A 27,312-nucleotide genomic window follows, 5' to 3' on the forward strand; every position below is an offset into this window, starting at 1 on the left:
GGTGAAAACATGAGAAGTGAAATTGATCAGGCACAGAAAGGAAAGGTGCCAGAGAGAAGGATCATGGAGAGGAGGCTTAGCAAGAGCAGCTAGGCCGCCCAGCAGCAGGGGTGGGCATGGTGGACAGCAACCCATCGACACTGAAGAGGAGCTAGTGGAAGCCAAAACACAGAAATGACGTCTGCCATGACACCTGCTGTTGCAGTGACCCCATCCACTCATGACCCGATACCCCTCTGAACTGGAATGTCACACTGTGCGCACAAACATGTACATTGTGTGGACAATCACAGACAGAAATGGAGCCTGGGGTTGTGGCTCAGTTGGTAGAGCACTCGCCTGGCACGTATGAGGCCCTGGGCTGATCCTCAGCACCACGTAAAAATAATACATACATAAAAATAAAAACTGTGTGTCGGGAGCGGCCACGAAGGAGCTGAGCGCCCTGAGCTATGACCGAGGGGACCGTGGAGTCGTGGGCCTAGGCCACGTGGGAGCCGTGAGCACCTTGGGCACAGAGAGGACTGAGCTGACTGAGCAGCGTGGACTGAGCAGCTGTGCGCCGTGTCCCCGGATGGCTCGGCCTCTGGTCCTCTCCTAGCACTTGGGGTGGGCGTGGCCTCCCTAGCTGTCAGTCAACCTCCTGGCAGCAGAGGTCGGGAGCAGGACTCAACCCCTGACCCCAGGACCCCGTGCCTGTTGGAGGTGCTCCTCCTTCTCTCTCTTGCCTGCCTTGACCCCTGTGGGAGCTAGGTCAGGGAAGCCGTCTCGGGACCCCAAGAAAAAGGTATTCTCCGTCTCTGTGTGGTGACTTGGAGCAGCCAGTTCACCTGGAGAGCCCTGGGTTCCATCCATTTACAACTAAAAAGATATTTTTAAAAAATCAGAAGTGGAGTGCGGTGCGGTGGCATGTGCCTGCAGTCCCAGCTCCTCAGGGGGTCACTGGGCCCAGGGCTTCAAGACCAGCCCGGGAGCAGAGGGAGAGCCCTGTGAATGCGGGAACTAGAAATGCCACCTCGCTGCCCAGGCCTGGGGTCAACCCCAGCACCATGAGCAAACAAACTAGAAACTCGGTGGCCTCTTCCCGTGACACACACGCTCCTGTGACCCAGCCACCCTGCCTCCCAGGCAGACCCGAGGGAAATTAAAACATGTCTGTGAAACGACTGGTACACAAACATCTGTAGCCAGCAGCACCTCCGGCAGGGGCCCAGCCACACTGCCCAGTGCGCTCCAGGGGACACCACGGCCTGGAGAACACAGGTCCCGAGCTCCTCACCCACAGCTGAGACCCCAGGCCCCTGTCTGCTCTGGCCCGTGTCCCACGAGTCTCCTCGGGAGCACCAGGCCTCACGGCACCCAGCGTCACAGACATGCCCGCCTGGCACACAGCAGGCTCTCGGCCACCAGAGGAAGGACAGATGCGGCTGCTGAAAAGGAAACACTCCTGAGCACATCCTGGCCCAGGCATGTGACCGTGTCACCTCCCTGCCACTCCTCGTCACAGAGGGGAGAGGAACACCAAGGAGGAATCAGGAACCTGCAGGTGGTCACTCATCTTGTACCATGTGTCAGAAGGAAGCTGAGTGTCCACAACTGATGTGAATTCTTCGTTAGGAGCCTGGCTACAGGAAAGGCCCAGGGCATTCCAACCATCTGCAGCTCCCACCGAGTCACCCCGCCACCGAGTCACCCCGCCACCGAGTCACCCCGCCACCGAGTCACCCCGCCACCGAGTCACCCCGCCACCGAGTCACCCCGCCACCGAGTCACCCCGCCACCGAGTCACCCCGCCACCGAGTCCCTTCAAGGAAGACCCATGGAACAGTAAGGAGCCGCTCAGGATGTGACCTCCTGCACCCCCTATTTCCCCTGGGACAGCCTGCAAGGTCCCCCCTCCCAGGACAGAGCAACCCTCCAAACCCTTCCCACACACACGCGCTTCCTGTGAGCTTTGCCCAGAGCTGTGCCTCCTGTGGGGCTGTGGGGGACGCTCCTGGGGGACCCTGGAGGGGAGCCAGGCAGCAGAGATCAGGCAGGGAGCAGAATGGGGAGGTGCACAGGAAGCCCCCCAGTCCCCGCCCAGGGGCGCTGGGCAGAGGCCGTGGCCTGTACTCGGGCCATTTGTGAGCACAACAGGTTTCCACAGTGGACCTCGGGGCTGCGGCCAGCAGCCAAGGTCGCCAAAAGTGACGTGTGCGCTTGGACCGCAGAGGAAAAGCCCTGGCTCAGTTTCCCAAGTCGAGATAAAAATTCTGAGTTAGTCTTAGAATGGGAAATGTACTCAAAAATGTACTTTAAAGTTGGAGGTTTTTAAATATTGCTTTTCTTACATGAAAAGGGCAGTTTCAGAGAAGTCACTGAAAACCCAGGAATATCAATGTCAAGTCTGAATGATATTCAGTCTCTATTTCCCAACAGTGAAATTTAGCTCCTAACTACGGAGTAGTCTACTCTGTCAGTATTATTTGGAGAATTATAACAGAAGAACAATGCCTGGAAGCAGGGTTCACCTTTCTATTGAAAAAAATCATAAAAGTACTAAAAACTCCCAGTAAAGTTTACGCCTGGCTGAGCACATTTTCTCTCTGTTAAACCTGATCCTGCAGGCGTCCCGTCCACGCGGACCCACACATCCTCCACCTCCAAAAGTAATTCGGATTCCAAATGCTCTGTTTGGGGCTGGGGCCGCGGCTGCAGGGCGCAGTGCTGGCCAACAAGCCCAGGCTCTGGGTTCCAACCCCAGCCCCGCAAAGAAAAGAATCAGTCTGCAAAGAGAAATGCCTGTGAGACGGGGCTTTCTTAACCCAGGCCGCACGCGATGCACCGTGCTGCACAACACGTCTCTACAGCGTTCCCGGCTCACTAGGCCAGACTACATTCTCCATCAGGAAGTCCCCCTTCTCCTTCAACCCCAGGCCACCTTCCTTTTCTCCTTCTGGGATTTCTATGTAGAAACTTCATGTAAACAGGATTATGAAGTTATTGTCTCATCTTTTAAAAAAAACATAAATCAGCCATACATGGACACAGCATCTTTATTTTGTTTATTCATTTTTACGTGGTGCTGAGGATGGAACCCGGTGCCTCCCATGGGAAGGGCAAGAGCTCTGCTGCTCAGCCCCAGCCCCAGCCCAACTGTCTCATCCTAACTGGCTTCTTCATTTAACCTGTCCTCAAGGTTCAACCGTGTTCTACAATAGGACAGGATTTCCTTTTCTTTGAGGGAGCAGGGACTGAACCCAGGGGAGCTTAACCACTGAGCAACAGCCCCAGCCCTTTTTATTGAGAGACAGTATTTCAGTAAGCTGCGTAGGGCCTCACTAAATTACTGAAGCTGGCCTCAAACTTGTGATCCTCCTGCCCCAGGCTTCCAAGTTCCTGGGATGACAGGCCTACACCACAGTGCTTGGCAGATTTCCTTCTTTAAGGCTGAATAATATTCCATTTATACACACATCCTTTTTTAATATATTTTTAATCCATTCATCTCTTGATGGACACTTATATTTGCTCCCACCTCTTAGCTATTGTGCAAAGAATGCTGTAGAGGATGTGGGTATGAGAATCTTTGAGATCCTGTTTCAATATACATTCAGACGTGTAATTGCTGGCGCATGTACTAATTAGACTTTTAAACTTTCTGAGACTCCTCCACACTGTTTTCCGTAGTAATTGCACCACTTTACACTCTCACCCACAGTGTGCCAGGGTCCTCCTTCTCCATATCCTCACCGACACTTAGCTCCTGAGGTTTTGGAGAGTGGCCATCCCAGCGGGTGGGGGTATGATTTGCACCTCCCACATTCCCAGGGATGTGATACTGATCATCTCCTCATCCGCCTGTTGGCCCTTTGTATTCCTTCTTTGGAAAAAAGGCCTATTCGCATGCTCACAAGGCAAGGCTCTGACTCCAGTCTTGTGCGGGGCCAGCTCCAGTTCTTCCAGCCCCGCTGGCTGGAGAAGCTCTTCCCCTCACTGCTCAGACTTGGCATCCTCCTCAAAGACGGCTGGGCCAGGGCTGGGGCTGGGGCTCAGTGGCAGAGCACTTGCCTGGCATGAGTGAGGCACTGGGCTGGATTCTCAACACCGCACATAAATAAGGAAAGTCCACTGACAACTGAAAGGTGGCTGGGCCATGGTCATGAGGGTCTATTTCTGAGCTTTGCTCTCTGCCCTTGGTCTGTATGTCTGCCTCATACAGAGGTCACACTGATCTGAGGACTGCAGCTCTGTAATTTGTTTGAAATTAGGAAATGAAGCCTCCAGTTTATTTATTTATTTTTGCTTTCACAATATTTCTGGCTGTTTAGTGTCCTTTAAGATTTTATATCAGGGCTGGGGCTATAGCTCAGCTGGCAGAGTGTTTGCCCCGCATGCAGAAGGCCCTGGGTTCAATCCCCAGCACCACCGCCAAAAAAATGAAAAAAAAAAGAGTCCATATCAATTGAGTATCTTTATTAACACACACTAATCATACCCACTGACGGGTTACAGCACACACTGACCAGATCTGGCTTTGGTTCCCCCTCCCCCACACACCCTTGCTAATCTCTAGTCATCATTTCTCTACATTCAATTCCACTTCCACAGAGGAGGGAGAACACACAGTGCTTGTCCTTCTGTGTCTGGCTTATTGCACTTAACATAACGTCCTCTGGTTCAATCCACTTTGCTGCAAATGACAGGGTTTCCTTCTTCTTTATGGTTGAATAATACTCCACTGTGTAAATCTACCACATTTTCTTTATCTAGCCATCTGTTCAGCATCTGGGCTGATTCCATACCTTGGCTGTTGTGAACAGTGCCACATAAATATGAAATTTAAGTGGATTTTTCTGTTTCAGCAAAATATGTCATCAGGATTTTGACAAGGACCGCATTCAATCTGTAGGTCACTCTGGATAGTAGAGACATTTTGACAATATTAAATTTCCAATCCATTTATTTGTCTTTAATTTCTTTCAGCAACATATAAAACTAAGATTTTAAAAGGTTATTTTGCTTCCCAAGCAAATTCCTATTCACTTTTCAAAGGAAGAAGTCTATTCACTGAAAAGTGACCTCCATTAGCCCTGCTAGCCTCACACACTGCAAAAACACAGCTGTGCTGAGTAAGATCAAGGACTCTACGTCAGGCCTGTCTTAAGATAAATACCTAAAGTCACCAAAACAACCAATCCCTGAACTTTAATAAACAAAACACGAAGCTCCGGGGATCATCTAAGACCTGTAGGTGTGCCTGGAGGGGGCCTGGCACGGAGGGCCCCCGCCCACCACGGCTCCTCAGTCACTCACTCCTCCACACTGAACAGCCCTGCGGGGAGCGCTGGTGTGGGGAGCTGGGAGCTGAAGATGAACGAGGTTAAAACGCTTTCCGAAAGAGTCCGGCTCACTGTCCAGAAAAGGCTTCATCTGTGAAGTAGAATGGGGGGGGGGGGTCCCACCGAAAACAGTGCTGACCAAGACCCAGTGGCTAGGACGGAGGGAGTTCAACAGGCAAGGTGACCAGACAGGAAGAGACCTCGCTGTGTGTAGCGGATTTGGTGTCACGGGATTCAGTGTCACCGTTAAGATGTTTTCCTCCCCGAGTTCACATGATTATGCAAGTAACTACCCGGCTCTTGTTTGGCATTATGGAACGGGCTCGTTGATCCCCAAGTTTGTCTAGAAACATAAGCAAGAATAAAACAACAAGAACCCCTGGGGAGCTGGGGGAGCGCCTTACATCAGACCCTGGTTCCCTGCCAAAGCAGCAGCATCTGGGGAAAAAGCCCCCACCAGCCACACACCAGGTGACACGAAGAGGCCGGGGAGCCTGGGGGGGGGGCAGAGCCCTCCTGCCTGGCACTCAGGAGCCCCTGCTGCAGCCCAAGAAAGTCATAAACTGCAGTGTCGCTGGTACCTGGTGCCACACACGCAGGAGAGGTGCCCACAGCAGACCAGACAGAAATGTGAGCAGGATGGCAGACCACCCCAGAGGGCCAGCCAGTAAGCACGCGCCATTAGGCGGCCATCTGAAGACGCGATCAAAGTGGCCCCTTGAATCGTAGGGGCGTGGATCTCAGACAGAAGACACAGACAAACCAGGAGTACCAGCGCAAGCCAGTGGGACTCATGTCAACCTGAGTGGCCACATGACTGTGAAGAAGGATTCTTTAAAAATACATTTAAAGGGGCTGGGGCTGGGGCTCAGCGGTGGAGCGCTCGCCTGCACATGCAAGGCCCTGGGTTCGATCCTCAGCACCACATAAAAATAAATGAATGAATAAAATAAAGATGTCCTGTCCAAATACAACTAAAAAATATTTTTTAAAAATACACTTAAAATGTTTTCCACCGGCTCAGTTAGCAGAGTGCTTGCCTAGCATGCACAAGGCCCTGGGTTCAATGCCCAGCACCACCAAAACACACACACACACACACACACACACACACACACACACACACACACGCAAATATGTACATATAATATAAATATATATATATTTTTTCTAGCTAAGCAACTCGGCAAGACCCTTTCTCTAAATAAAATATAAAATAGGGGCTGGGGATGTGACTCTGTGGTTAAGTGCCCCTGGGCTCAATCCTTAGTACCAAAAAAAAACACAAAACACCCTGCCAGGCATGTGAAGCAGAAAAGCATGACTCATGAAGAGTTTGATCCACTAAACTAGACCCAGAACTAACACATGCGTTAGAATTAGCAGAGAAAAGACATTAACATTACTGTAATTACACTCCCACGTTCAGTATGACAGGTGGATGAGAATCTGTGTCCACCTAAAGACCTGTAGGTAGGTCCACAGCAGCATTATTCATAACAAGCTAAAAGTGGCAATGTCAGTCACCCGGCAGGTACTGCTGGGGACAGCCACAGTGGACAGAGGCCGAGTCCTGCTCTGGGTCACTCCCCCAGATACAAACAGCAGCTCTCAGGCTGCTACCCCTAGTTACTCCATTTTGTTTTTTGGGGTTTTAGGGTAACTGCAGGTTGAACCTGGGGGTGCTTAACACTGGGCCAATCCCCAACACTCTATTTTGAAACAGGGTCTTGCAAAGTTGCTGAGGCTGGCTTTGAACTTGTGATCCTCCTGCCTCAGCCTCCCCAGCTGCTGGGAGGCTACGCTCCCCACGGCGCCCTGTGAGTGAGTCCAGCTGGGCACGAGTGACTCATGTCAAGTGCAGGTGCCAAGGCGGAATGCCTCCACCCCTTGGCTGGACAATAAACCGCCACCTCGACTGGACCAGGAAACGGCACAACCTAAGGACACAACTCATGAAGGACTTATTTGTCCCAACTTTTATTAAACTAAACAGCAGTGCCTGGCCAGGGGTCTCCCCTCTCCAGACACGGAGCTTACCCTCCTCAGTCGTAACCCCGCCTCTACGACCACAGGAGGAGCCCCCAGGACTGCACACAGCACCTCCACCTCCGCTGGATACACCCCCACTGTGCCCCAGCGCAGGGGCTTTCCGCTGCCCATGGCCATGACGCTCTGACCACCCACGGGACCCTGCCCTTCACCTGCTCCTGCCTGTGCTCCAGGCACAGCCTCCTGTCACCTGAGGCCTGACCCCTCCCTCAGTCTTTCTGTGACCTATGGGGACACACACACCTGTCACTGTGTGCGGTAGCCGTGTGACTGAGTGGTGGATGTGGAAATGCAGACTGCACTGGAATAAAGGAAAGTAGGATGGCCCGGCCCGCGCTCCGAGGTGACCACGGCTCCGAGGTGACCATGGGCACTCAGTGAACTGCAACTGATGACAGTAGTGGAGCCCGTGAATTTCTTGTCTCTCAGTGAATCGTGACACTGGGGACAGGCGAGATGTGTCCTGTGCATGTTCATAGTGTAGATGGCTGGTGACAGTCACCTGAGCTTGCAGGAAAGCTGCCACCCCTCTGGACGACAGAAAGTGCTGGGAGTTGTTTTCCGTTTCAAGGGCTTTGGGGAGAAGCTTGGGGAGAGGCCAGCAGTGAGCCATTCTGAGCCACCCCGCGCCTGGCCGGGAGCCTTCCTAGCCACCGTCATTAAGAGGTGGCCTGTGAAGGCGATGACCTGCCCCATGCAGCTCGGGATGTGCCCGCCCTGCAGGTGATGCATCCCCTCGGGGGTCCCCACTTGGGGAATCACCCCCCTGTGCTCCTTACTGCTGCAACTGTCCTCACTGCTCTGCTCTCCAGGAGGTGGACCCACGGCTTTGGAACACAGGAAGAATCCTAGTGCCCAGCAGCTGATGGAGAAACCGACTAAGGCAGAGCCAGGCCGTGGAATACTATTTAGCCATAAAAAGCGCCAGCCACATGCTGGGATATGGTTAAACCCCATAAATACTACACTGCATGAAAGAAGCCTCTCACAAAAAAGTCATAAACATCAAGTATCAGCAAATGGGACGTATTCAAACTAAAAAGTTTTTTCTCAGCAAAAGAAACAATAAGAGAGGTAAATAGGGAGCCTACATCCTGAGAACAAATATTTACCCTCACACTTTAGATAGAGCCCTAATCTCCAGAGTATACAAAGAAATCAAAAAATTAAACAATAAGAAAACAAATAACCCAATCAACAAATGGGCCAAGGACCTAAACAGACACTTCTCAGAGGAGGTCATACAATCAATCAACAAATACATGAAAAAATGCTCACCATCGCTAGCAGTCAGAGAAATGCAAATCAAAACCACCCTAAGATACCATCTCACTCCAGTAAGATTGGCAGCCATTATGAAGTCAAACAACAACAAGTGCTGGCGAGGATGTGGGGAAAAGGGTACACTTGTACATTGCTGGTGGGACTGCAAATTGGTGCAGCCAATTTGGAAAGCAGTATGGAGATTCCTGGGAAAGCTGGGAATGGAACCACCATTTGACCCACCTATTCCCCATCTCGGACTATACCCAAAAGACCTTAAAAGAGCATACTACAGGGATACTGCCACATCCATGTTCATAGCAGCACAATTCACAATAGCTAGACTGTGGAACCAACCCAGAAGCTCTTCAATAGATGAATGGATAAAAAAAAACGTGGAATTTACACACAATGGAATATTACTCAGCACTAAAAAAATTTTAAAATCATGGCATTTGCAGGGAAATGGATGGCATTGGAGCAGATTATGCTAAGTGAAGCTAGCCATCCCTAAAAAACAAATGCAGAATGTCTTCTTTGATATAAGAGGGGCGACTCAAAACAGAGTGGGGAGGAAGAGCATGAGAAGATCACCATTAAACAGGGACAAGAGGTGAGAGGGAATGGGAGAGAGAAGGAGAATTGCAGGAAGATGGTAGGAGACCCTCATTGTTATGCAAAATTACATATAAGATGTGAGGGGGGAGGAAAAAAAGAGAGAAATGTGTCACAGTAGATTGGGTAGAAAGAGGTGATGGGAGGGGAGGGGGGATAGGGAGGGGATAGGAAGGCAGCAGAATACAACAGACACTAGTATGGCCCTATGTATAAACGTGGCTGTGTAACCAACGTGAGCCTGCAATCTGTACACGTGGGAAAAATAAGATTATGTACCCCTTTTGAATCAAATGTATGATATGTCAAGATCACTGTAATGTTTTGAGCAACTAATAAAAAAATTTTTAAAAAAGAGCAAAGAAATAACAACAAAAAATAAAGACCCATGTCAGGTCAAAAGAGAGACACACAAAAATAAAGTTTATATTTTCTTATTCTTAAAAAAATAAGTCACAAACAGTATGTTCCCACTTACATCAACTACCCAAGACAGGAGATCCATGGGGTCAGAGAGGTGGGTTGCTGCCTAAGGCTGCGATGGAGCCAGGGAACTTGGAGCTCCTGCTGTGGGTTCAAGGTGCTGGTGCTGGTGGTGTTTAAATCTAAAATCACATTGTGGTGACAGGCACAGAGCTCTGTGAAAACTGTCAAAAATATTTAACACTTAATATAAAACATGCTACTAAAAAAATCAACCAACCACACACACACACTTTAAGTCGTACAGTGTGTGAATTACACGTAGACACAAAAATGACAGCGAGAGACACTGAAGGGTTAAAAGGCCCACACTCTGCTTCTATGAAGTTGGAAACCCACACACTGGAGGGAAATACAGCGGAAGGGCAGGCTACGGGCAGGACACAGCGTGGGACACCGCAGGCACAGCCAGAGACCCCAAGGAGAGACACGGATAGGAACGCAGAGAACCTCAGGGCAGCTCCACCGGCCCGGGAAGGAAGGCAGACTCTGCGTCAAGGAAGGCAGCACAGATTAGGGAAGTGACCCCAGAAGTCCCCAGACTCTCTAAATCACAGATCCAAGGAGACCGAGCACAGGAATAAGAAAACGACGCCTCGGCACCGGGAACCCAGCTGTCAAACCCAGTGATAAAAAGGTCAAAGTCAGCCAAAGAAAAAGTGCATGGTACCCAGCCAGAGAACAGGGCTGGGGGGTGGCTCAGGGGGCAGAGAGCTGGCCTCACAGGCTCCAGGCCCCGGGTTCAACCCCCAGCACCACCAAAAACCAAAACCAAACAAAAAACACAGCAAGAAAACAAAGAGAAGGGGGTCAGATTTCTCGTGGGGACCCATGCGAGTGTGACAGTACAGCCACATCTCTAAAGTACTGAAAGAAACAGGAAAATGAACTGGAATTCCACACCACACGGAAATCTTTCTAAAGGAAAAGGCATGCCGGGTGCGGGTTGTGCACCCCAGCGGCTCAGGAGGCTGAGGCAGGAGGATCATGAGTTCAAAGCCAGCCTCAGCAACAAAGCGAGGGCCTGTCTAAATAGAATATAAAAAGGGGCTAGAGTTGTGGCTGAGTGGTTAAGTACCCCTTGGTTTAATCCCTGGTAACCAAAAAAAGGGGGGGCTGGGTGGCATAATAAAGGCATTTTAGACACTGGAGAGTTGAAAACATCTGGGAGATCCCAGATGGACATCTGGACCCTCACAAAGAACGAGGAGTGAGGAGCAATGGAAATGTCCACTGGGTGGAGACTGTAGGATTTACCGTTCTTACTGAAGTCTTTAAAAGATGATTGGCTGGGACAGGAAAAATGGAAGAAAATGCACAATTCCTTAATAATTTTGTTGAGTTCAACGATGACTTAAAATCCAGAAGCCATTAATATTTTTTTTAAAAAATTCCTGTTAAAAACAGGGCTAGGTTTGTGGCTCAGCAGCAGAGCGCCTGCCTAGCATGTGTGAGGCACTGGGTTCGATTCTCAGCACCACATATCAATAAAGAAAAAAAAAATAAAGGTCCATTAACAACTAAAAAAAAAAAAAGATTGATTCCTGTTTAAAAAAAAAAAAACAGAAGCCATAGGATAAAGGATTACTGGACATAGTTGTCAACTTTGTGGCGACAGCATATCACCCCAACAAGTATAAGCAAATCACAATGCCAGCAATGAATAGGGAAAAAAATGCTTTTGTCATTTAAACGGGAGGCCCAGGGTTCAGTCCCAAGCACAGAAAAGAAAGTTTGGAAATGGCCAATAGTCCATTAGAAAAAGGATGTTGATAGCCATTTCAGAATCTTAACCTTGGCAGAATGATTTTCTATCTATGGACTGTTAAAAACCTCAGTTTGGCAGCCCATGCTGTTGGTAAAGATAGAGAGAAATAGTGCGGTTATGCATTGCGAGTGGGATTGTAAACTGGCACACCCTCCATCAAAATTACAAATATACACGCGCATACCTCCTATTCGGTGACTGCCTTTTGAAAAAGCATCCTCCCTACACAACCATACACACTGGAATGACACAGACGGATCAGCAGACATAATGCTGTAAAGTAATGCTCTAACTGAAAACCAAAGACAGTCCGAATGAGAATCTGCAAAGGCTTGATTAAGAGCTCGTATATACTATAAAATGAAATTCTGTGTAGCTGTAAAAAAAAGAATGAGGAAACTCTCAATGAAATCAAGTAGAAAGCTCTCTAAGATATAATCCATCAATTCCAAAATGTACATCTTTTCCACATTTAAACATATCTGAAACTAAGCCATATCTCATAAATCAGTGACTTGTAATTATAACTGGCAGTGTATTTCTTTCTTAGGAAGTCCTTAAAATAACAGTAACATATTCTATTGCATTTCAGAATCAATGGAATCTGGGCCGGGGGTGTAGCTCCATGGTAAAACCCTTGCCCAGCACACAAAAGGCCCGGGGTTCAACCCCCAGCACTGAATATAAATAGCAATTAAAAAGTAATTTTAAAATAAAATAACAGGAGGGGTAACTACGTCAGTTCTTTTCTGTATTATTACTGCACCTCTTCTGTAAAATCTATAATTATTCCAAAATAAAAAAAAAATGTTAACAGTTTCAAAAGAATCTGTTTTTGCAGATGAACTCTTTGGAGACCTCTGGAGGGACGCTTGTGGAACTGAAGTGGGGGAGTGGACAAGGCCAGGAAGGGCCAGCGGGAGGCTGGTCACTTAATACTTGTGGTTCTCAGAACCACGGGACTGAACTATCTAAAATGTCAAGTGTAAAAAATCATGAAAAGGAACCTTATGCGGGACACAAAGGGGTTGGATAAGCAGGAGGCTCTCTAAACAGACCCCTGTTGACGCCAGAGGCCCTACTAGGGGAGGTGTCCAGGACCACTGAACTTCTCTGCCCGGTTTGATGCAAATGGATTTATAGACATTTTTCTCAGAAGAAATCCTCAGGAGACGTTTTATCCATCTGTGCAGGACAGAACCCTGCATCCACTGACAGAAGCATCTATGGCCACGAAGGATCTCATCGCCATGTATGAAGGGGCCAGGGAATCGCTGTTTTCCCCTGGACGGCGACCCCTCCAGGGCAGAGTCTGTGTGTCCAAGCCTGCGCCGGGTCATCGGAAAGGCTAATGGGCTGCCATCACGCTGCTCACCAACCACTGCTGCTCCCTGCCCGACAGGCACATTCCAGCCCTGCACTGCAGGGAGGACCATCCGACTGATCCTGGCCAGGGAGCAAGAAGAGGGGAAGGCACTGAGCTGCTGACCCAGCCCCTCCACAGCCTTCCCCTCTGGCTGGGAGAACAACATTAAGAGGCTCGAATCACTCCAGGCCCCAGCAATCCCCACAGGCAGAACCACGGGCCGACCACAGCACCTGTGAGGGGAATTCCCCTGCTCAGACCTGGGGGGTACTGGGGATTGAACTCAGGGGCACTCAACCACTGAGCCACGTCCCCAGCCCTATTTTGTCTTTTATTTAGAGACACGGTCTCACTGAGTTGCTTAGCACCTGAACATCGCTGAGGCTGGCTTTGAACTCTCTATTCCCCTGCCTCAGCCTCCCAAGCCATGGGATTAGCATCACCACCCTGGCTGGGGGGATTCTTGTTACTATAGATTAACCAAAGCTAAACCAAACTGATAGGGTTGACAACCCAGCTAGTAGGTTCACTGATCAACCTCCTGTGGTTCTGTCTATTTATTTTAATAATGAGCATCTCTCCAGGTCAGGTGCTTTAATCCCAAACAGCTGCGGGGCAGAGACAGGAGGACCACACAAGCCTGGGCAGTTAAGCTGGACCCTGTCTCAAAAGATTTAAAAAAAAAACAAAAAACAAAAAACCTGGGCACATACCTGTCATCCCAGCAGCTAGGGAGGGTAAGGTAGGAGGATTGCAAATTCAAAGCCAGCCTCCGCCACTTAGTGAGGCTCTAAGCAACTTAGTGAGACCCTATCTCTTAAAAAGAAAAAGGACTGGGGTATGGATGACTCAGAGGTGGGGGTGTCAGTGAACAGTGCTTACCTGACATGGGGAACATCAACTCCCCATACTACAGTCACCACCACCTCCATCACAGAAACTGCACACAACCTGACACTGGCCTGAGGGTCAGAGAGACACTGAAACCACATCTCACCTGGGAAAGCCAGAAGCCACCGTCCATCTCCCTTTGTTCCAGTTCTGTGCCCTGAGCCCCAGTAAAGCAGGCGCAGGACTGTGGGGATAGCGTGCTTTAACTGGTAAGAGGGCCCTGGACACATGCACTCCTGTTAGCATGGAGTGGACGTGTCCCAACATTCATATGCTGGAAGCTTCACCTCCAAACTTGTAGGGTCATGGTTTGGAGGTGGGCCCTCCAAACCATGTTCTCACAGCTCAAGGGTAGGGTCCCCACGATGGCACTAATGACATGATAAGAGCAAAAAAGAGAGATCTGAGTAAGCGCGATTGCTGTCCTGAGTGCGGCCCCTGCGCCAGGGTGTGAGGCCAGAAGGCACCCACCCCCCAGCCCCACCCAGTGGCTGTGGCTGACAATCCCAGCAACCAAGGAGGCAGAGGCAGGAGGACGGAGTCACACACACACACACACACACACACACACACACACACACACACACACCTATTTCTAAAGCTTCCAAAGTCAAGGCTTCCATGACGGAACTCACAGGTGACAGCATCGGTGCTGCTGAAGTCCCCCTTTCACCTGGTCAGCAAGACAGCATGTTCGTCCCCTGCGCTCAGAACAGCAGACTAAATTACTGTTTCCAAAGGAAAACTGCAACTGGGTCATCGAGGCCTGAGGGACGTGGGGCATGACCACAGGTCCAAGGGCATAGACTGGCCACGCTGCAGCTGGGGACCACGTGCAGTGTCACACGGGCACAGCACACGGGGGATAAACAGCTACGCCAGAGGGTGGAAGTTCCTTGAAACTGCTCCAAGGGTGCCTACGGCTTGTCACTGAGCCTCGTCAGAAATTGAACACTTGAGGGTGACCACGCAGGCGGGGTTCCTGGAAGTGCCGCATGCACAGGTCCAGAGGGCTTCCTGGAGGCCCACTGTGGGCACTTTGCACCTGCTACTACCCACCTCCCTTCTGGCACTTCACATTTACCCCAAGTCAGGGTGGCACTGCCCACAGTTCTTTGGGGTGCTAATCACACGACTGCTCATCAACGCCCCCAGCTACAGTGATGTTCACAAAGCCTTTCACAGAAACTAACCTCCCAGCTGCCGGGGCTGCGGCTCAGTGCTAGTGAGTAGGAGCACTCACCTAGCAAGTGTGAGGCACTGGGTTCGATCCTCAGCACCACACAGAAATAAAGGCATAGCCAGGCACAGTCGGGCACGCCTGTAACCCCAGCAGCTCGGGAGGCTGAGGCAGGAGGACCAGAGTTCAAAGCCAGCCTCAGCAACAGTGAGGCCCTAAGCAACTCAGTGAGACCCTGTCTCTAAATTAGGGCTGGGTATGGGGCTCAGTGGTCGAGTGCCCCTGAGGTCAATCCCTGGCACCAAAAGAAAGAAAAAGGGAAGGTACAGAAAAATGGAGGTGACTTTTTAAAAAATCAGCTGCCAAACTCTTAACTGCACACTGGTCTTCACCTCTTCTCCTAGAGGAGCCTCAGTGAGCCTGAACTCTCACCTTCCCGCCCAGTGTCCCTGCACCGGCTCTAACAAACGGCCCTGCAACTGCCTTTGCTCAGCACCAGCTGTCAGAACCGTCATCGGCCCCAAGGCTGGGGTATAGCTCAGTGGCACAGTGCCATCGCCCCCAAGGCTGGGGTATAGCTCAGTGGCAGTGTCATCGCCCCCAAGGCTGGGGTATAGCTCAGTGGCACAGTGTCATCGCCCCCAAGGCTGGGGTATAGCTCAGTGGCAGTGTCATCGCCCCCAAGGCTGGGGTATAGCTCAGTGGCACAGTGCCATCGACCCCAAGGCTGGGGTATAGTTCAGTGGCACAGTGCCATCGACCCCAAGGCTGGGGTATAGTTCAGTGGCACAGTGTCATCGCCCCCAAGGCTGGGGTATAGCTCAGTGGCAGTGTCATCGGCCCCAAGGCTGGGGTATAGCTCAGTGGCACAGTGTCATCGCCCCCAAGGCTGGGGTATAGCTCAGTGGCAGTGTCATCGCCCCCAAGGCTGGGGTATAGCTCAGTGGCACAGTGCCATCGACCCCAAGGCTGGGGTATAGCTCAGTGGCACAGTGTCATCGGCCCCAAGGCTGAGGTATAGTTCAGTGGCACAGTGCCTGTGCAGCACACTCCAGGCCCTAGGTTCAATCCCCAGCACGAGTGTGAGTGTGTGTGTGCCTGCACACACATACAATCCTACCAGGACACAACACAGAGACAATGACCCACTCCACTGAGGGTGACGGTTGAGAACTAGCTAAGAACTCACAATGTCAACACTCTGCACTAGAAAAGAAATGGCAGAGACAGAACTAGCTGCAGCAGGCCCTGTAAAAAGCCCACCCATGGCCCCTCCCCACTTGAGCAAAATTTCAAATTGCTCCAAAACTTTTCCCAGACTTCCTCTGGCCTACAGAGACCGTTTCCCTCCGGTCCTCGTAAAGGTCCTCACTTGCCCTCCCCAGCAGGCCGGCAGCAATGACCCAGCCGCCGGGGTAAAAACTCAAGCGTGAGTTCCGCATGGACTGCCAGGTTTTCCCCGTGGGATCCAACTCCAGGTACCAGAGCAGCACCTGCTAGATAAAACCACGACTGCAGTTTGCATAAGCCTGTTTATTTTTAGTAGGAGAGTTCAAAGACAATGTAACCCTAACACAGCAGCACTACCTAGGTTATGTTAAAGGATGTACACAGAAAACTCACATTATTAAAAAAAATTACGGACAAAACATGTTACGTGCTCGCTTCCCAGCACATATGCCAAAGTTGGAGTGACAGAGGCTTCCCATAGCCACTGTGCAAAAATGACAGATCAGGGAAGAAGGCACTCCATTTAAAAAGAAAAAAATCCAAAAGTAAATCCCTATGCTAAATAATACTTGTTTCTCTGAAATCTTTTGTTTTTTTGGTGCTGAGGATTGAACCCAGAGCCGCACACATGCTAGACAAGCGCTCTACCACTAAGTTACACCTCCAGCCCCTGAAATCATTTTTATTCCAAAGCTTAGATTTAAAAAAAAAAAAAAAAGAACTGTATTGGTTAGCCTTCAGAATATCTCATGTTTATTTTGGAAGTGATCAAACCTGTTTCATTAAGAACAAAATTCCTGGGCTGGATGTAGCTCAGCGGCAAAGCACTTGCCTTGAATATGCAAAGCCATGGGTTTGTTCCCCATTTCCAAAAAAAGAAAAGAACAAAATTCCTCAGGGGTTGTAAGACAGCTCAGTGGTAGAGCACATGTTTATGAGCATGCAAGAGGCCCTCGGCTCAGTCCCCAACAGAAGGAAAGACACAGAGACAGACAGAAAGGACATTCCAGCAGCACCGTGGCTGGAAATGGTTGTCAGTTTAAACTCTAAAAGTTTATTTGATAAAACAACCAGATTATGCCCAAGTAAATAAAAGATACTTTAAGGAATATCTTCATTTTCTTCCCCTCTTTGGTGAGAGAGATTTCATTGATTTTTTTTTCCGTTTTGAGGCAAAGTTGTTTTTTAATTCAGATTAAATGTCACATTGCAACTCTTGCTCATGACAGAATAGGAGCACCGAGGAGCTGTTCTGGAGAAGCACAAGGAGGCTCTCAAGAGAGGCCATGCCCAATCCAGCAGCCACCAACCTCCTACCAGCTGCCACCACACAGGGGCAAGGGCGCTGCAGAGAGAAGCAGAGGCCAAGCGCAGCACAATGTGGGTGGGGGAGGGGGGCGGTGCCCTCAAAGCCAGTCTCAGCAATTTAGTGGGGCCCTGAGCAATTTAGCAAGATCCTGACAGCTGGGGATGTGGCTCAGTGGTTCGGCACCCCTGGGTTCAGTCCCAGTGTGCACACGCACGTGCACAAGCACGCACATGCACAAGCGCGCACGCGCACATTCAAGTTCAAACCCCTTCCTGGAGACCCACACAGGCATCACTCTTTGAGGATCTGTGACACTTACAAGTGAGCTCCTCCGTGCGACCCTGCCAGCACCAGAGCACCCTCGAGTCACCCACCCCTGCACTGGTGCCACTAAGAGATGGGCCCTGTGTCTGCCACCTCCTCTGCAGCTTGTGCAGCAGCCACTGCTTGCAGGAGACTATAAAATGCACGCAGATGTGCCTCCATTGAATCTGTGCTTTAAGCCCTCTCAGTCACAATAGTTTAAAATTAGAACCTATTAACAGTGGAGTCAAAATCCCAGCCGCCTTGTGTTTTGGTAGCTAAACTCAAAGCTTTTTTGACACTTCACTGTCAAAAGGGAAAGACATGAATGCTAAGATGCTTCGGCTTCACATACAGGCTGCTTTCAACGAGCCACCTAATGACAGTATTATAATAATGAATTCCAAGAGCAATTTGCCGAACAGCTCCCAAAAAGTCAAGACCATAATTTGAATCCTGTTATACGCTCATGTCAAAGCAGTTCTTTCTCGGCACCCACAAAAGAAGGTGAAAACCAGAAAGCATTCAGTTCAAGTCACACATACCACATCTAGTCCCTGAAATACTGAGCAATCTTAATCTACACTGCCTTCAATTTAAGAAGCAATATTCTGTTTAAAAGACATACTGTACTAAAAAAGAAAAGAAAAAGCACTGTAATTACTTCTTACCAAGAATAAACAAGAAATGTTATTTTAAATTATATCCTTTGGGATCATTTAAGATTCAGATTCAAGTCAGAGACACAGAATTAATTGAAATGGAGACCTTTCACTTTGATTCTGTCTCAGTAGACAGAGCGTTTTCAGTAAATTCTTAGCTATGTTGACATGCCCGCTTGTTAATAAAAACCTAGCTTTTCCCTCGTTTTTTTAATAGGTTAAAATGTGCACATATATGGGATCCTAATTAGAATAAGGTATACTCTGTGTTTATACAAATATGCCAAAACATACTCTACTGTCAGGTATTAAAGAACAAATAGAAATTTTTTAAAAATGTTTGCACACAAAAACACACAAAACAGATCATTTTCACCAGACCCTGGCAAAAATGATTCACTTTGTCTAGAATGATAAATGGCATTTCCAACACAAGGTTCTCTCAAACTGATGCCTGGAAGAAGAGAGCCAAACGACCAACCACACCTCTCTTCGTTCCCTGTCTCCATGAGATGCTGATGCAGCCTGTACCTCCCCAGGCTTCAGGGGAAAGGAACCCACTGTGGTAACTTTCCTTCCTCTCTGGGCTTCTTCAAAAACATTTGGCCCAATTCCTTGCTCAAAGTAGTGGCTCAATAAACACTTGTTGAATGGGTCCATTAATTCCACAGCACAATTCATACAAATGAGTACAGATGAACAAATACAGAGAATGACTCAGCTAAGATGGTCCTAAAATAGAGGGCTCCGCAGAATTCAGAAGGCGTGATGATATGGATCACTATGGACTGGGTATAAAAAGATGGATGCCATCAACGGCACAGCAGTGCCAAGAAAGTAATTTTACTTTCAAATGAGAACTGGAGGGAACAACAACTATCATCGACATCAGGAACAAGGTGTTTCTCTCTTGTGAAAAGTACACTGCCAACCACACTTTAAAGGTATAAAAGTGAGCCGCCTGAGAAGTCGGTACGTGATCCGTAGCTAGAATTAATTTACCCGGCTCACCCCTCAGCTTTTCAGACTTAAAGACAATAGGACCAAAATCTTTGAACTGACTGGAGCCTAAAGCACTTGAAAACTGCTCCCTGGAGTAGAAAGAGTATTAGCCAACACACGCCTGTGATCCCAGCGGCTCAGGAGGCTGAGGCAGGAGGATCATGAGCTCAAAGGCAGCCTCAGCAAAAGTGAGGCCCTAAGCAACTCAGTGAGACCTGCCTCTAAATAAAATACAAAATAGGGCTGGGGATGTGGCTTAATGTTGAGTGCCCCCGAGTTCAAGCCCCGGTACCAAAAAAAAAAAAAAAAAAAAAGGGATGAAGGGAGCTGGGTTGAAGATCTAGAGAACAAGGCTTGAGAGCTGGGGCTGTAGCTCAGAGGCAGAGTGCTTGGCTAGCACGTATGAGGCCCTGAGCTTGATCCTTAGCACCACATAAAAATAAATAAAATAAAGGACTTCTGTCCATCTAGAACTCAAAAAAAAAAAAAACAAAAAACTTAAGGAGAATAAAGATTGATATATTTTAAATTTAAAAAAATAGGTGGACGCATTCAAATTTGTTCTTTAGCTGACTTTACTTGAGGAATTTGAAAATCAAAGTGAATCAATTTTTTTTTTAATTTTAAATAAAATATAGAGGCTGAGGATGTAGCTCGGTGGTAGAGTGCCTGATGTCAGGCTCAAGGCCCTCGGTTTGATCCTCAGCCACCCCCACTCTGTAAAAAAGAAAAAACAGAAGCCCTTCCGGGCTCCCCAAGTTCAAGGTAGCATTTCATGAAATGTCCCTCATGCAGGCTGGGGATGTAGCTCAGTTGATAGAGAGCTTGCCTCCCATGCACAAGGCCCTGGGTTCAATCCCCAGCACCACAAAAACAACAACAAAGAAATTTCCCTCTTGCCTCACTGATATGAATACCAGAAATGTTACGACTGTGAGTGTATTCATTAGTGAATGGTTATAAGCAACGTGCCCCGTAATGTGAGCTGCAGAACTCAGACAGATTTAACTTAGTGGTGTAAGAGTCTATACCCTGGGTACCCACCCCGGGCCTTACCCAGTTATCAGCTGCAAGCACGACCAAGCTAAAGTCTGACTTAAAACCTAGACTTTTCTGGGCTAGCAGGACCAACAGGACCTGGACAGAATGACCAAGAACTCCACCGCGGCTCATCTCCCGTGCGCCACACTCCTCCCGCCCAGATGGAGTCCCAGAGCCCAGGTCTTAAGACGCATCCCAGGTGAGCGTCTGGGACCCTTGGGTGGGGACTCAGTTAGGACTTAGAATCAGGACGCCCGTCTGAAGCTGATGAGCATTACTAAAATAGACGTGATTGAATCTAACTGTGCTTCAGACTGAGTCTGTAGAAACCCGGTACTCCTGATACTTAGTATAAATAAGATATAAACTTGTCTATTCAGCACAAAAATGCCTAGAAAGAGCTAATAAACAGGGATAAATTAAAAAATAGCTGTTACATAACAACTCGTTGTCAGTATTCTTTTGGCGAAAGACTACAAATTGGTTCAATTACAGACAAAAGTTTAGTGTATACCAAAAATATCCAGCACCCAAAACTTGTGATTCCTAATTAACCCAGCAAAATACCACAGGAACTACTTCCTGTCTTACCTATAAAAAAACAATACTTTTCATAGAAAGACAAATTTCAACTCCAGTTCATAAACATATCAAAGGTCCTCCACAGTTAGAAAAAGCCAGATCTGCTCATCTAAGACCCAACTGAAGACAAGCAAACGGGACAGACAGAACCGAGAATCCCAACTAACAGATCAAATTCTACCTTTTAAAATCATCAGACGGAACTGCAAAGTGGTCAAGGATCTGAATACCTCTGCTGGAGCAGTATCCGTGCACAGCTACAGAAGAAAGAGAGACAGAGGGCATAAAACCAGAGTCCAGATGAGATGTGCACATTCCAGCTCCATATCCTTGAGCTTGGGAAAGTTAAGATCAATTTTGTTTTGGGAATGTTTTCTAGGGTAATCCCTGCCTAGTAGTGAAAGTCAGTGCTTCTTATAAAACTTTGGAAAAACCAGTGAATAACGTAAAGAAACAGTGCTGAAGATTGGTTAGCTCCGTGGAACCAAATTCTCTGTCATTAATACAATTTCTTCACTTTTTCTTTCTTTTCCTTTCCTTTTTTTTTTTTTTTTTTTTTTTTTAATTGTTGTTGTTGTTGTTCTTTGGCTTGGCTGGGGAATTCAGCCCAGGGCCTTGCTCATGCTGGGCACCTGCTGTTCCTCTGAGCAACATCCCCAGCCCTAATCCTCCACTTTTGTCCACAAGGATCCCTGCACCTACTCACCTCACTCTTACAGGGGCCCCTCCCAAGTGAGAAGTGGCTGGCAGATGTTCAGATAAACAGTCCCTCCGTGCTTTTCATTTCAACTTATGGATCATTATAAGAAAAAAAAAAAAAAAGCTAACTACTAAAACTAATTTTTCCAGTGCAATAAAAACTAGACTCAAAGACATCATTTCTTACCTACATCTGACTCCCCACCCTTCCCAACAGCTCCAGTCTGTGCTGCACACCAGCACAGAGAGGTCAAGGCAGCAGCCCTCCAAAAACAAAGTACAAAGGCCCAGTACAAAGGTACTGGGGTTACACACCACTCTATCAGATCTTGGGATAATCGCCTGGGAAGGAAATGCTATTTTAAATCAGGTGTGCTAGGACACGGTCATCCTGTCCCCACTCTGCGACATGCCTGCCCTCAGTGAGGACTGGTTTTGATGACATCCCACCTGCGCACCCCACCTGCCCTTGCCATCCCCTAAACCCAGCTGCTGCTTGGCGGGTGCAAGGCAGCCTGCAAACCCTCGGTGCCACAGGCATGGCAGTGGCCCAAGCTTGAAGTCACAGCCTTGGTTTGTCCTTCCCCTCACACAGCTTTTAAAGAAGGCCAACCTCCCCAGGGGGAGCTGGAGCCCACGCTGCGCTCCCATCACACCTTAGGGAGACCTGCCACCTGTGCCACCCTGGCACCCCTGCAGTCTCGCCACCAACTCCTGGGCACTGGGCCAGGAACGCAGCCGCTCATCTGTGAGGTGCCAAAGGTTCCAAGGACCACCTGCAATCAAGCTCCGGGGCAGGCCAGCCTCTCCCGTCCTCCCCACTGGTGTTGTCCCCTGGAGGAATCCACCGCTTCACCTTCCACCAGGAGGGCCACCACGGGGCAAGAGAGTCCAAGTTCAAGGCTAACCTCAGGAAGTTAGCAAGACCCTGTCCCAAAACCCAACAATACCAAGGGCTGGGGATGCAGCACAGTGGTACAGTGACCCAGTGGAGTGCTTGCCTGGCATGTATGAGACCCTGGGTTTCATCCTCCGTACCACCAAAAAAAAAAAAAAGAAACTTTTCCATCAATGATTTTCTGACTCAAAGATTTTAACCAAATTATGATCCCTCCATTCTCTAGTTCTCCCTCTGATAATCCAGATTCTAGGTTCTCAATTAACACAGAAAGCAAACCTCAGGAGAGCAAGACTATCCCCAGCAGTCCTCTATTTTTAGCATGGAGAGTAATATTTCATTATGCATTTGCCGAATGGATGATGCATCTGAAAAATTTGGGCTGCAATGATGGTCCATTTGGAAAACAGCATGACCTCCAGAGGACCTGAATTATGTATTGGCTTTGTTTGTTCAAATTCACTAGGCAATTCTTCATGGCTCTACTTTTAACATGAGGGATGCTATTGGAGAATCACCTGCTATAGGAGGTCTACTTGTGCAGGGAGCAGAGACAGGACTAACCAGCAGATGGTCAGCACCTACAACTCTGTGAAGCAGCTTCATCTGCTGGAAAAAAAATAAAACCAGGTAGTTTTGGCTTGCCAAAAAGGAAGCCATCAATGGGGGGGGGGGGGGGCTGGGGTTGTGGCTCAGCGGTAGAGGGCTCACCTAAGGCATGCGAGGCCCTGGGTTCAATCCTCAGCACCACATAAAAGTAAATAAATAAAGGTATTGTGTCCAACTAGAAGTAAAAATAAATAAATAAATATTAGGGGAAAAAAGGCATCAATTTGGCCAGATCACTTCTCTGGCCCTTGGCATCCTCAGGAGAAAGAGCAAACGACTGCATTACCTCTGGATGATCGTCTGAAATCTTTAAAACCACACACACACCTGTCCACCAGGCAGAGTGACACATGCCTGTAATCCCAGCGACTCTAAGGCAATTTAGCAAGACCTTACTTCAAAATAAAAAGGGTAGCTGGGGACGCACTCAGTGGTAAAGACCCCTGGATTAAAAAAAAAAAAAAATCTTTTCTGTAAATATAGATACCCGGAGACAATCTCAGAATTCTCCAAGAAATATCCTGTCCTCTTTGCCTCCTAAAACCCACTGAGTGGTTGGAGATGTGGCTCAATTGGCAGAGTGCTTGCCTTGCATGCACAAGGCCCTGGGTTCAATCCCCAGCACCACCACCAAAAAAAAAAAATCCACTGTGTGGTCTCAGACCAGCTCTCCCTAACCCCAGAGGACCGGGGGAAATTGTCCCCAATCAAAAGCACAAAGCAGCTACATCTGCACCTACTGGGGACTGCCTGGCATTGGAATCTCTCTGCAATACAAGGTATTCTACTTTCCTCCTTCGCCCAACTTCCCTTCATGTCCCTTTAAGGACTAACATTTGAAACTTAAATTTTTGCCTCTCTGGGTACTGGAATACCCAAAGAATAATACTTAAAGCAGGATACTGACATGAACTATCAGAAGTGAAGATGCTGAAGAATTAAGCAAGCATATAAACCAAGACAACAAATTCACATGATCAACACTAAGAGTAAATATAGAGACAAATCATCCACAAGAAGACTTTTAACACTGATGAGCTTCGGGTCCTGAAACTCAATAATCTACAACGTGAAACTTTAAAAAATTTTTTTTTAGTTGTAGATGTAATTTTTTTTTAGTTGTAGTTTTTATGTGGTGCTGAGGATTGAACCCGGGTATCACTCACGTCAGATGAGCACTCTACCACTGAGCCACAGCCACAGCCCTAACAGGAAACTCTTGACTAAAAATGAGTTGATTTCCTTCTTGACTCCGTGTAACAGCACTCCTTCTCTATCACTGCAAACATGCGTGAGTATTTTACATAGCACACATTCAATAAGCACTTCTTAGATTAAAAAATGACCCCTGATGATGTCTGTTATGAATTTTAAAGATCCTAGAAAGAAAGAGAACATTGCTGTTACCTGTTTCATTTCATCTGCTGAGTACCCAGCACACCACGATTAATCAGTGCTTTACAATGAGAATCCTAGCCCAATGTGGTGGCACACACCTGGAATCCCAGCAATCTCAGGAGGCTGAGGCAAAAGGATCCAAGTTTGAAACCAGGCTCAGCAACTTGGCAAGGTCCTAAGCAACTAAATGAGATCCTGTTGCAAAACTTGGGAAATGTTGATCAGTGTGGTGAAGCACCTCTGGGTTCAATCCCTGGTACCAAAAAATCCTCCTCCTCCTCCTAGGGGCTGGGGATATACCTCAGTGGAGGAATGCAGAACACCCTCAGTTTGATGGTAAGCACTAGAAAAAATAAAAATCCTGACCTCGACTAGAGTTTTCTCCAATAAAATTATTTGCTGGTGGGGCTGGGGATGTGGCTCAAGCGGTAGCGCGCTCGCCTGGCATGCGTGCGGCCCGGGTTCGATCCTCAGCACCACATACAAACAAAGATGTTGTATCTGCCGAGAACTAAAAAATAAATATTAAAAATTCTCTCTCTGTCTCTCTCTCTCCTCTCTCACTCTCTCTTTAAAAAAAAATATTTGCTGGTAAGTATATAGAAATTCTTTAAAGGTTCAATTATAGCAGACACTGGAAAACCTTTAAAACATAAACTTACAACAAACTATGTAGAACCTTTTAGCCAATAGTTACTACCAATTTAATTTATTAATCCAATTTGTGAGGGGTGGGGAAGGTGTGCACACGTGTGGTACTGGGGATTGAACCCAGGGTTTCCACAACTGAAGGACATCCACAATCCTTTTATTTACACACACACACACACATACACACACACATATTATACACACATACACACACACATACATATATGTTATAGGTGAACACAACACCTTTATTTATCTATTTTTATGTGGTGCTGAGGATCGAACCCAGTGACTCACACATGCAAGGCAAGCGCTCTATACCACTGAGCTACAACCCCAGCCCCAGTTCTTTTATTTTTTTTTTTTGAGAGAGGGTCTCACTAAATTACTGAGGCTGAATTGGAACTTCGCAATCCTCCTGCCTCAGCCTCCCCCAGGTAAGTAGGACTGGCTCCACACAAATTTTAAAAATAAAACAGTTAAATAAATCAAAGTCTACACCAACTATTAAGTCCTACAAATGTCCAAAATAGACATTTTGCAGTCGTATTAAGGGTCTTTAAAATATTTTTCCTCTTGCTGTCAATAAATGGAGGACCCTATTTAAAGGATAAAAAAAGGAGCTGGGGTTGTGGCTCAGTGGTAGAGCGCTTGCTTAGCATGTGCGGGGCCCTGGGTTTGACCCTCAGCACCACATAAAAATAAGTGAATGGAACAAAGGTATTGTGTCCAACTACAACAAATAAATAAATAAATAAAATAAAGGATAAAAAAAGATTCAGTCCTTGACATCAAAGAAAGCCATATGAAAATTAAATACCTGACAAAGTCCAACATTTTTCCTTTAGTTTTTCTCCCATCTTGAGTTACCAAGTTTCAAATCCAAGTAAAAACCCTCCTCCTTCTTCCTTTGCCCCAGGCTTCCTTGATGAATACCAGCTTATCCTAAAGTCTTACATCATGTCCCTACAGTATTAATGCATTCAGTTTACACTGCCTTCATCATGTTGTTCTCATGGTGTACTAGGACTGCCCAGAGATGTAGCTTAAAAAAAAAAAAAAAAGTCACTGCACAAGGCAAGGAGTGGCGAGATGAGAGGATAATCAAGTCAAAGTGGGAATTAAATCCCTATTATAGTCTGTTCCTGGTACAGTAATGTGGCTGGTGAGATACCAAACAATAGTGATCAGATAACTCATGAAATACTCTGGGATCCACAGGACTTCAATTTACACATTAAATACACTGCCATAAAAATGTCAAGTAATGATGGGTGTGGGTGCCGGTAATCCCAGCAGCTGCAAGGATACCAAGTTCAAGGCCAGCCTCAGGAATTTAGCAAGGCCCTAGGCAACTTAATGAACCCTATCTCAAAATAAAAAACAAAAAGGGCTGGTGACTGGCTCCGTGGTTAAGTGTCCCTGGGTTCAATATGTGGTAACAAACTTTTTTTTATAACAAACTCCCCCCACACTTTTTTTTTTATAACAAACTCCACTGTGAAACAATCTTTGCCGCCCAATAACAAGTGTTGGCAAGGATGGCATAATTGGGGCATGCTGGTGGGAATTTGGTGGCGCTGCTACTGTGCAAGAGTCAGTCTGGCAGTTCCTCAAAGCCCCTGCACGGGTGTGATATCAGCTACTCTGTAATCCAGCTGCTAGGGAAGGTGAGAGAGGGTGGTCACACATCCACTGCCAGCCTTAGCAATTCAGAGAGGCCCTAAGCAACTTGGTGAGACACTGTCTCTAAATAAAATAGAAAAATGGGCCGGGATGTGGCTGGGTTTAATCCTTAGTACCAAAAATAAATAAATGAATAAACAAGCGGGGATGGAGATGTATCTCAATGTCCCTGGGTTCAACTACCAGTACCAAAACAAAACAAAAATGTAAAACATGGAGTTACCACATGACCCAACAACTACACTCCTCAGTAAGTACCCAAGGGAACTGAAAACATGTCCATGCAAAAACTTGTACATG

The 27,312-nt window shown here is 47.7% G+C and overlaps 1 protein-coding gene and 1 non-coding gene across 17 annotated transcripts in view; one reads left to right on the plus strand and one right to left on the minus strand.

Moving 5' to 3' along the window:
• Positions 1 to 27,312, minus strand: part of Cdc14b (cell division cycle 14B) — a 109,928-nt gene that overhangs the window by 78,177 nt on the left and 4,439 nt on the right. The window lies entirely within an intron of this gene.
• On the plus strand, positions 23,835 to 23,907 carry Trnaa-ugc (transfer RNA alanine (anticodon UGC)). The gene has a single exon. It is a non-coding gene; the product is annotated as a tRNA-Ala (tRNA).

Source organism: Ictidomys tridecemlineatus, chromosome 13 (genome assembly GCF_052094955.1).
Source record: "Ictidomys tridecemlineatus isolate mIctTri1 chromosome 13, mIctTri1.hap1, whole genome shotgun sequence".
NCBI classification, from domain to species: domain Eukaryota; kingdom Metazoa; phylum Chordata; class Mammalia; order Rodentia; family Sciuridae; genus Ictidomys; species Ictidomys tridecemlineatus.